General features: G+C 37.3%; 1 long non-coding RNA gene across 1 annotated transcript; it reads left to right on the top strand.

Moving 5' to 3' along the window:
• Positions 1-6558: 6558 nt before the first annotated feature.
• LOC139117850 (uncharacterized) lies at positions 6559-11188 on the top strand. The gene is made up of 3 exons (XR_011548603.1): positions 6559-6673; positions 10020-10420; positions 11079-11188. It is a non-coding gene; the product is annotated as an uncharacterized lncRNA (long non-coding RNA).
• The last annotated feature ends 407 nt before the right edge of the window (positions 11189-11595 follow it).

Genomic DNA, 11595 nt, shown 5'->3' with positions numbered 1-11595 from the left:
GCTTTTTCTTTATTATCGGATAATATCGTCTAAAATTTCTAAGTTAGAGAGTTCCAGGAACATGAGACCAAAGTGATCTAATAGGGATAATATTATCGATTTTATCCGATAAAACAGCGTTTTTAGAATTTTCAACCCATCTGCTTCTAATATAAGACTCTAACTTAGATTTTAGACGATATTATCGATTTTATCGGATATTATCCGATAAAACAGCATGTCGGGCATCTGCCTCTTCCCAACTCGTCTAATATTAGACTCTAACTTAGATTTTAGACGATATTATCGATTTTATCGGATATTATCCGATAAAACAGCATGTCGGGCATCTGCCTCTTCCCCACTCGTCTAATATTAGACTCTAACTTAGATGTTAGTGTCTAATATTAGACGAGTGAGGTATGGCTGATGCCCGACATGCTGTTTTATCGGATATTATCGGATAAAATCGATAATATCGTCTAAAATTTAAGTTAGAGTCTAATATTAGACAGGTAGTGAAGTTGCCAATATATTATCCAATAAAACAGCATGTCGGGCATCTGCCCCTTCCCCACAAGTCTAATATTAGACTCTAACTTAGATTTTAGACGATATTATCGATTTTATCGGATATTATCCGATAAAACAGCATGTCGGGCATCTGCCTCTTCCCCACTCGTCTAATATTAGACTCTAACTTAGATTTTAGACGATATTATCGATTTTATCGGATATTATCCGATAAAACAGCATGTCAGGCATCTGCCTCTTCCCCCTTCGTTTAATATTAGACTCTAACTTAGATTTTAGACGATATTATCGATTTTATCGGATATTATCCGATAAAACAGCATGTCGGGCATCTGCCTCTTCCCCACTCGTCTAATATTAGACTCTAACTTAGATTTTAGACGATATTATCGATTTTATCGGATATTATCCGATAAAACAGCATGTCGGGCATCTGCCTCTTCCCCACTCGTCTAATATTAGACTCTAACTTAGATTTTAGACGATATTATCGATTTTATCGGATATTATCCGATAAAACAGCATGTCGGGCATCTGCCTCTTCCCCCTTCGTTTAATATTAGACTCTAACTTAGATAACTTAGATAATATTATCCGATAATGCCTATAGTGCCAATGTCGCGGTATCCTCTAATTTGAGCCACAGTACGAATTGATAGAAACCGCTTGAAGGCTGTGTACCTACGAGATTGCTGTGAATCCGTACGTAGCCTTTGCCACTCGGGTAGCTGACATGTCAAGGAGTGGCAGGGCTCGTTTTCGCAGCAACCTACGAGAATGCATCTCCGAGAATGCATGCTCTGACGAGTGACGTCACGCTCATGATTGTAATTTATTCTTTCCAACAACATTTCGACAGGTCGGAGTACATTGTGTTCGTTACGTGTTAATCATCAACTACAACATGATAGCTGCATAGAAGCTACATAACAAGCTATCTGTACTCACAATTTCAGCAATTACGGATTCGCTCGGTCATGTCGGTTGGAACAGTTTGGGACGGACGTCGAGGTCCTTGTGCATCGCATCCTCGCTCTGGGAAAAGCCCGAATGGCATCGTGGGAAATCAAACTTTCAGCAAATAGACGCAAGTTGGTCTTCCCTCACGGCCAAATTAACCTAATTTGATCAGGCGCATGCGCCATAAAACGTGATCGGAAGCCCAACTATAAACAACGTTGAGACTGGCTGGACTGGGCTGGACTGGGGCTAGTTTATTAGTCCCAGGCTAGGTTGAGATGGACGCTTATAGGCCTATTCTTCGAAACACGGTGTCACTAAACGCGATAAAAATAATAATTAAAAATGCAACTGACAGTAGGCCTATATCACACTTATCTGTTTCAATACGTATAGGCCTACATGTTGTAGGATTTGGCGTCGAACTTCGTGACTTCCTATTCCATGACCTAATGACATCTTTAGAGACTCTCTAAATAGTTACTTTAACAATTTTTGGCCATATGTATCCAAACCAACGGATATGGAACTTCGTGTAACAAATATCATTAGCTGTAAACTCTTTGTGTCGCAATATCTCTTCACACATACCATGAAGAGATGAGCAGTGCTTAAAAACAGGGCTAGGGAGTCTGCAACAAAGGCAGTGTGCATGTGTCGATCTTAACCGAACAAAATTGTCCGTCCACACTCCGTCTAGCCTTGAGGTATACTTTTAGCGCCAAGTATTTTCATTTTTAAATTTTGCATATGTTGTGCTCTGATCAACGATATCAAGAATAATCAGAAAAGGGGGGGGGGGTTCCGGTGCTACTTTTTAGTTAGGATCCCCTACCCTATGTTTTTCAACTGCAAAATGGGACTTTTTTCGTGATTTGTCCCTACGGAAGACCGGTACAACCGGGCAACTTTTGTTCGCGTTTGAGAGAACTAGGAGCGAGCAAAACTGTTATCAGTGTTATATATCGTCTCCGCTGTGATATTGTACAGAATACGTCAGGGTCATCTCAGCTCTCTATCAAGTGAGTTATGTTATCTCTCAATCTGATTAAAATCAGATGTAGAGTACGGCGACGTCTATACTTACGCGGCATTCATTCTCGGCAAGAATACCGCGTAAGTATAGACGTCGCCGTACTCTACATCTGATTTTAATCAGATTGCTTATCTCTGAGATGTGATGCTTAAAATTAAAGGAGGTAGACCCCTCGATAGATAAACCCATCACCGGCAAAGAGAAGATCTACGTTTAATATCAGAGCTTTTCGATGTCGCTTATTTTGATGTAATGACTGTACCTGGAGCATTCAAATGATCTATTTTCGTTTTTGTTGCTGTTATTGTTTCTACTTAAGTTTCTTGCTTTATATGTCTACACCTCTGACAACTGAAATTTCTTCTGGTTTTTAGTTATTTTTGGCTTGTTTAATGTTTAATGTTCTTATAGCCTTTGCTCAAACCATGTGTACTTTAGTTGTGAAATCTTGACTGTTGTTGTACGTGCGTGTATATGTCTTAACTATTCACCCTTACTGGGTTACTGGAGACTATAAACGTGCTTCTTTGGTGGCAAAGTTTCTTAACATATTGAATGTTCCTGTTGCCTTTTTTGGCAACTAGACTTGCCCAAAGTTTGTGGTCACATAAAGTAAAAATAGAGTAAATTGAAGTATTCAGCAGACTGTCGCGTCAGTGGTACAAAATAGTTTGGCAGACTGTCGCATATCATAAGGTGAACACATTCAGCGCATGCCTAAAGAAAGCCGAGCAACATTGAAGTATTGCAACACAAGAATAACATGCATATGTATTTCATATACATGGTCCTTTTTATGTCAAATTTCATTGAAATCGGTTCAAGCATGAAAATCATAACAAAATGACAGTCATGTGGTCATATTAGATCGTACCACACAATAAATCGATGTAGATGTGCGCCTTACAATACATTGTCCTTGTACCAAATTTAAATGAAATGTGTCCAGGTGTGTTTGAGAAATGCCTGTAGACGTAACAATAGCCGATTGAATAAGTTTAAAATGCGACGCACAGTACAATAAATTACCCACAATGCTGTTCGATTTGTACCAACGACGTTAGTTTTCTTATAACTTTTTCAGTTCTGTATAAAACCAATAATGTGAAGTCTCACGATAATTGATTAATTATATTTATTAAAAGTACGTTGAAATATTGTAGTATAAATTTCAAAGAAACCATTAAATAACCATAAAAGCCACATTCTGCAGGTACTACAAATGTCACAGTTTTGGGGAGCAAGTTATGACCAACTGAAGGGGTCATTCTCTGAAAAAAGTTAGCATGTAAATTTCTTTTGTCTTTTCTATTTGGAAAAAAATCAATATCCTTTTGTTTCATAAAACAGGTGCAACTAGTCTCCCTACTTTCCATCACTTTATTCTGTATGGCTGAGGACACAATCAGTGGAAAATTTACAAAAATCCTTTCTCTTCTCTCAATCAAGCACAATATTTTTAATCCTTTAAAATGGGAACTGAGAAGAAAGGTGTTTTTAAAAGTACGTTGTCAGAATTTTTACAACTAGTCCAGGAATTTGTCTACACATGGGAGACATGGTAGACTTCACAGGGGAATCTACGTTGGTACAAATCATGATGTATTATGGGAAATCTCTAGTACTGTGCGACGGGAAACCATTCAACGGCATGAACACATCGGAAAGGACACCAGAGACAGTCGATTAGCCCTCTCAATATATATTTCTGAAAGAGATCAACCCATCAGTTCTAGCTTTTTTGTGTGTATGTACAGATGTATAGTGTTTTTTTCTCCTTAAAACGACATTTTAATCTGCAATAGGACCCTTACCGATAGAAAGATTCAATAGAGCATCTTTAATGTAAATGTAATATTTTGCAAAGAGTAGAAGTGTCTTTCGCTACTACGTCATGATTTGAAGGACGTAAAAGAGCTGGGAGTGTAGCAAACAAATATAATCATAGCTGCTCCTCTTGTTTGGTCTGCAATTAATACAACTTTCTGTTTTCTAGTGTCAACTTAATTATTTCCTTCGGTGATAATTTATAGGTGATCTGGTTATGATATTTATCAGATGATCAGCATTAACAGATCGGTTTTAGGGGTAACATATCTACACAGATACACATAACCCAATACCTTGTAAGGGAACGACAGATATCGTGCTGTCGAAACTTGATCACTTTGCATCAAACATAACCTAAAATAAGCTTAGTATCGAAAGATTTTACATCATTTATGTTTAAATTTTCGAAAACCATTTAGTGATTGCAATGTCAAGAAAATACTATTTTACTTATACACATTTCAAATAATGTAGATGTAGACAAAATTACTAGATTTCCAGTAATGAACTTAAAAACTCGAAGATCTCTTACAATCATCAGACCTATTAAGACGACGCGTTGGCTCTTATCTGACCAAACAATGAAAAGTGAGAAAATTTAATGTAAGTGACTGTATATGAAGATGCAGTATCTAAAGTGAAGAAGAAAAAGGTAGAAAAGAAATAGATTTGTTTCTGATCATCGAATACATCAACCTTAATGGTTCGTAAATTTATTTTGGATAGGAGAAAGAAAATCTCATCACAGCATCATTTTGCAAAATGTGAACGGCCAGAAATAAATATTTATTCTTGGTCTTAATTACCGGGGGTAATAAGAGATTCAAAGTGGCACACAAATCATTTCGATAGTGAGGTGAATTCTTAAATTTGATGTGGCAATCGACCAAAAAGTCATGGTCCTCAACTCATCATGAGGAACTTTTGTTACAATAAGAATACAAATTGAATCTTTTGTTTGATTTGTGGAATTGAATTGGTGGTGTGCCTTTGATGACATTTAGTGTGGGTGTTCTGTCTGAAAAGACAGTGGCTGCGTTTATTTTGTTGCGCGGCACAACAGAGAGTCCTCGCTTACTCCGTTTTTGCTGTAAAAGTTTTTGTTTCTGTGTATTCTATCTTGAAGGTATAACGTTAAGTCACAGACCATAGGCCTCGAGAATATTGGCCTACAGTCATTCCTTTTTTTACCAACTTCGCAATAGCCAAGACTTTTTCCTTGGGCAGAGACCCTCCCTTGAAACAATACTATGACGACCTAAGGCCAAGAAAAATAAAAAGTTTGTTTCTCATCCTCGTGCGCGTCAATTCAAACCCGTCGCGTCAACCTTGTTTTTTTCTGCTCATGAGGAAATAAAACAAAAAAACAAAAAACAAAAACAAAACAAACAAAAACAAAAACGCAAAAATACACGTGGATAGTACATAACACAGTGCTGTATAAAACAGAACTGTAAACAAAATAACTGACCCTAACATTCCATTCAGAACTGTGCACATATGTCACTGTTATATTAAGCTGTCAAAACTCTGCATTGCTGCACCAAAAGTCAAACCACAGAACTGTTGTATACAAAAATACTTAAGCAACACCGCTGGGCATTTATCTCTGCGTGCATTCCTATGTTGTTTTTATGTTTTTTTTTGTTTTGTGTTTTTTGCGCGCATTCTTGTTGGTTGAAAATGAAAAAAAATGAGAAGGAACGAAAAAAAACCGCGTCAACGCTCACTCTTGCAATATGTAGGATCCTATACAGGCTGAGAAACAAACATTTTATTTTTCTTGCCTAACCAAGCCGTGCGGACCGGACGATGTAATCGTGTAACAACAACAACAACAACAATTACAACAACTTTATTAGCTTACGACCCCGTGGAGATGAAAGAGCACGTGGAGATGAAAGAGCCACTGAAATAAAAAGGCATAAATTAGCTTATAAACTTTGAAAACGGATACATATTTTGAAAGCAAAACATTTGCCAAGTTATTGCGGAAAAAAGACAGAGAATGTAAAAAATCGCGCTCAGAAATACAAGGACCAAAAAGACATAGTCAATACCAATCAAAGTGGGATGAATTTGGCGAAATTTGAGATTTGTGGAGAGATTCCTGCAGTGGCCAAGACCAGAGCGAGCGCCACTCTCGGCAGCTTGTCGGTAATTTATCGTGAACGCATGCGCAGAGCAATCTCGAACTGTGACCTTATGTGACCCCCCCACGGCCCTTCGGCGCGGCGGTACATGGAGGAACGCGGAAACTATAGTTTTAACTGCTCTCAACTGTTGCTGAACGCCAGAGAACAGCGGCATATTTGTAAGCATTAGAGCACACATGTAAGTAAAATTCTATCGTCATTTATAGACTTACAGTTATAGGTGGTCTTATCGTTGATTGGGTTTGGGGAACACGTGAACTTAAAACTGCAGCCACAGTCCCCCAGTGATCCATTGTGAATTTTAACCATGTTCAACTGATTACCAGTCATCGTTATCTGATATCGCCAGACTCAGACTGTCCATGTGGTCAAATGTCAGACATTTTCAAGGTGTTCTTAATTACCACGATGGGGTAAGATTGTCAAGTCTACAGAATAGTGAGGTCAAGCTGAATACACAAAATGCACCCTGCTGGCTATAGACACAGTGGTTTTATGGTTACAAGTATGAAGTGGTGGTTGTTTAATTTCAAAACTTGTAAATTTTCATCTGATGTTGCTTCCATTATGAAAGGAATTTGCATATACTGCAAACGCTGTATTCATTTTATTCATTTTAATGATGCAACATACAAAGAGAGATAAAATTCACACTGCTTTATTAGAGTTCAGGACTGCGGCTTGGCCTTATCTGAACATCGAAGGTTAAAATGGCAACACCTTGATCTGAACGATCATCATCAATATCAAAATTCATGCTGTCAAAGTTCTGGAGGACAACAATCTTTTTCACTTATTAATCCAGTTTCCTGTAAGACATGTAGATATTGTAATGCATTTTTATCAAAGTACAATTTGTAATTGAAGGGAACATGACAGTGAGCCATCTCCTTTGGGTGTTTAGGGTCTGCTATAGACTATAGAAGCTATTAGTACGAATAATGCACATTCCGTTGTCAGTGTGTGTGTGTATGTTTGTGTGTATGTATGTATGTATTTATGTATGTATGTATGTATGCCGATCCACCAAAATATCTTGAGAACCAAAGTATTCACAAACATGATAGTTTGTGTGTTGATGTGTCATACAGTCAGAGATTTTTATATGTCTTATTGATATTGTCAAATATGCAAATTAGGTCAAAAATCCCATACTTGGTCAAAAGTCTTCTTCATAATCACTGATTGGACTGCAGTAATATTCTCACATCCCCGATCGCCATGTGTTAATCATAACAATTTCTTGCAATGATACACACAGATTTGTTTCCTTGAAATGACTTCATCTTGATGTTTACATGTATGCAAATTCACATGTATTTTTAAAATATGATGTAGCACTTGTGCTTATCTACCGTATTCCTCTGTTCACAGATAAACATGTCTTATCTGGTATGCATGCATGGTTGCATGTCTACATGTATGGAAAGGGGGTTTGCACGAAAGTTTATTCCAGAGCTGACTGTGTAGAATTATACCAACTTTTGAAGGAAATTCTGTATGTGTAATTTGCAGCAAATGTGCAGTAACATGCAAAATAATTTGCTGTATGGAGTTTGCGGCAAATTTTCAGTAACATTCAAATTAATTTGCCGCAAGTTTGCTGCAAGGATTGTGCCGCAAATTTGCTGCAAAAAGTTTGCAGCAACGTTGCGGCAGGGAGTTTGCTGCATATTTGCAGCAAGTTCACAAGAAACCTAATTTGCATCTGAAAAATGAACCACCCGCATATTTGCAGCAAATAGTTTGCTGCAAATTTACTGCAAAGCTTGCGGCAAATTTGCAGTAACAGTTTGCGGGAGGCCTAAAATTTCGGTAAGGGAAGATTATGAAAAAATCCATCAAAAAAGCAGACAACTGAAATGGAGCACCCCACTTCCAGGTAAATACAGGGTTTTATTTAGTAACTGGCTCACTATCCTGGGTCTTGTAAATTCAGAGAAGGACCAGGTAAATAATTTTACTGGAGTATGATGGTTGTAATTTTAAGAAGGGTGATTTTTGGCCAAGATAAATTTATAAATGTGAGCAATCGAGTGTGACCCAGAAACTTTGTTTTCTGAGCACTGTTGTTAAAATCCAATAGCCTGTATTTCTGGCATATTAGCACTCTTTTGGTGGGTATATGTTGATGCACATTTAGGCTAAAATGGCAGCATCCAAATGTTTATTACTTTGAAATTCATGATTTCATTGATTTTTCTGCTTGTTGGCTATGATTGTTGGTCAGCAATGTTCATCTTGCCAAAAAGTGCTTGTCTACAACTGGCCATGGAGCAGTGAGTCTTAAAACAAATCAACTGATTCAAACTTTAGAGTTTGTGACTTTCCAAGATTGGAAAACAAGATATGTCACAAGGGCAAGTAACTTACATGTATTGGTCAAAATCAATGAAAATAAATAATATGAAAACAAAAGTTACCTGACCAATTGTCTTCTTGTTTTTGTGTTTTGAAGTGAAAGTCTTTTCCAAAATAGAAAATAGCATTTCTTTTACTTTTCTGAAAAACAGAGTACAGTGTCCTGTGTGAGTTTGAGTATTTATTCTTAGAACTGTAATAAAATCATTAGCAGCATATGTTGCAATTCTGGTATAAATGTCCAGGAGAACACAGTTTTAAGCAGTACATTTTATTTTTTGATCTTGTTTAATCATACAGAATTTTACTTTACAACCTAAAATATGTGACTGAAAATTATCAACCTCACACATTGACATTTTCTTCGAATTGCTTTGGAAAACACTGGTTTTCACAACAAACTTTACTTGTACCTTGTCTTAAGAATTTGACAATGAAAACTCAGATGTGTAACTAAAATCATCAGCAGCAGGTGCAAATTCTCTTCAAAGTGCATGAGAATAATAGAATCTCACACCCCAAGGACCTGGGATCAGATTTCTCACACGAGTTGGGGATATTTTGTCTCACACAAGCCGCAGTAGTGTTTTTGATGGCACTTTTGTGTTCATTATCTTGGTCCTTTCACTCTTAACTGATATGTAATTTTATGATACAATCTCAGAAATTCAACTGAAAAGCATATGCTTCAAGTTCATTAGAGAGCACAGTTTTAATGACTTGTATCATTGTATATCTAGGGCCTGACACACTCAGCCTCCTCCCCCACAAAGCCCAGTCTGCAGTCTTGGTATACCTATTTTCATCAACGCCATAATAGAAACAATCCCAATTTACAAAATTAATGTGCATTTTCTCAATCATGAAATTCATTTCATAACATTAGTGTGAGCACTATTCATGCAAAGGTTCAATTTGCAATGAGTTTTATCACTACAAATTTTTAATATATTTTTTTAAATCATTAGAAGTAGAGAAAAAACAAGCATATTAAGTAAATGTTCCTTTTGGTGAATTTAATGCTCTGTGAATATATCATTCAACAGTGTTGGAAGACACAAGTGAATTGTATTTAAATCCCAAGTTATTGATTTTCCAAATTCAGCATCAACTAGCCTCTCACAATTTCCAGCTCACATTACATGTAATTCATAATTTTTCAGAGTGGCTATAGAATTCCTCAGAGAGAAGAGAGTGAATCACCAGAGCCACCACAGCAGTTCATGCCAGTCTCTTCTACACAAAATATCCAACCATTTAACCTGCCTCCACATCAGCAACGTCTGGGTCAGACTTCAACACAGGCAGTGAATCCTGGAATACCACAGCTACAACAGCAGTTCTTGCCAGTCTTTTCTTGCACAAAATATCCAACCATTATACCCACCTATATATCACCAACTTCAGGGCCAGCCTTCAACACAGGCAGTGAATCCTGGGATACCATTACAGCTACAACAGCAGTTCATGCCAGTCTTTCCTGCACAAAGTATCCAACCATTTTACCTATCTACACATCACCAACTTCAGGGCCAGCCTTCAACAGAGCAGGCAGTGAATCCTGGTATATTCATCTACATCTGTACACCAGTACCATTTATCAGCTCAATTGCAAACATAGCACCAGTCTAAACCTCAGATACATCAAGTACAATCTTCATCAGGCAATTATAACCCTGCACCTGAGGCTCATGTAACATTCCATCCGCAGATATTGATCCAGCCACTAGCTCACCAGGCAACAGATTCAGTGCAACAGAGCTACAGACAAATATTTAAATCTCCTGAACAGCAACTTGAACATCAAAAACCAGAAATGTAATTCCATTATATTCAACAATCCCACGTATATCAACAATTATATCATACCAGTATATTAATGACGCAAATACAGCAATCTGATTGGTCGAGACGTGAAAAGAGTTGTGGTTTATTCGCGATATACCATGGCTGGTACACACGCCAGCTATCGGCTAGAGTAAAAATCCTTTTTTTGAATCACAAAAATCACAATATAATCACAATATAATGTTATGATATAATAGCAATAAATCACACCCTTTGACTGTATACCTCTTGATTTTGACCAGTTATTCACTTCATATGCTGTATGAACTAGCTATCACTTTTATATGCATATATGTCATAAACTGGTGAAAATCTTATGGTATACCATCGCTGGGTGTGCCTTATTGATTAATTACAGTCTCCTCTCGAAACAGGGGGAAAAAAAAGGAAACGCCGACATAGACATGAAAGGAATGTCTCTCAACCTAATCTATCTGAAAGTGGCCAGACATCCAAGAGGAATGTGAAAGAAACATCTGGAAGCATTCCCCCATCGGCTCATGAAGGAGTTGCCTCATCAAGTGCAGGTACACTATCATCAAGTAGCTCACATTTCAATGTTTATATAGCATGATATATGTCAGAGATTAATTAGATATTATCCCCTTATGTTTTTCTTTGTTCAGAGAAGGAAAATACCAATGATGTAATGACCGTGTCGCCATGAATCTAAGACGAGTGGTGACATCGTCTTTACCCCTTTCACCACCATGGTTTGGCCCAAACCCATTGTTGTCAATGGTGATCGTGGACCTGTTTACAGGGAATTGGGGATGAAAAGTTTAAATCATGCTTATTTTCCAAGCTGAACAAATAAAAACAATTTAGAATAACATACTTATCACTTGCACAAGCAAAGAATTTATTTTTCGCAAAATAAGTTTTCCTTCA

The sequence above is a fragment of the Ptychodera flava genome, chromosome 18 (assembly GCF_041260155.1).
Source record: "Ptychodera flava strain L36383 chromosome 18, AS_Pfla_20210202, whole genome shotgun sequence".
NCBI classification, from domain to species: Eukaryota; Metazoa; Hemichordata; class Enteropneusta; family Ptychoderidae; genus Ptychodera; species Ptychodera flava.
Note: the sequence above shows the minus strand (reverse complement) of the source record. Positions and strands in the feature narration are given on the sequence as shown.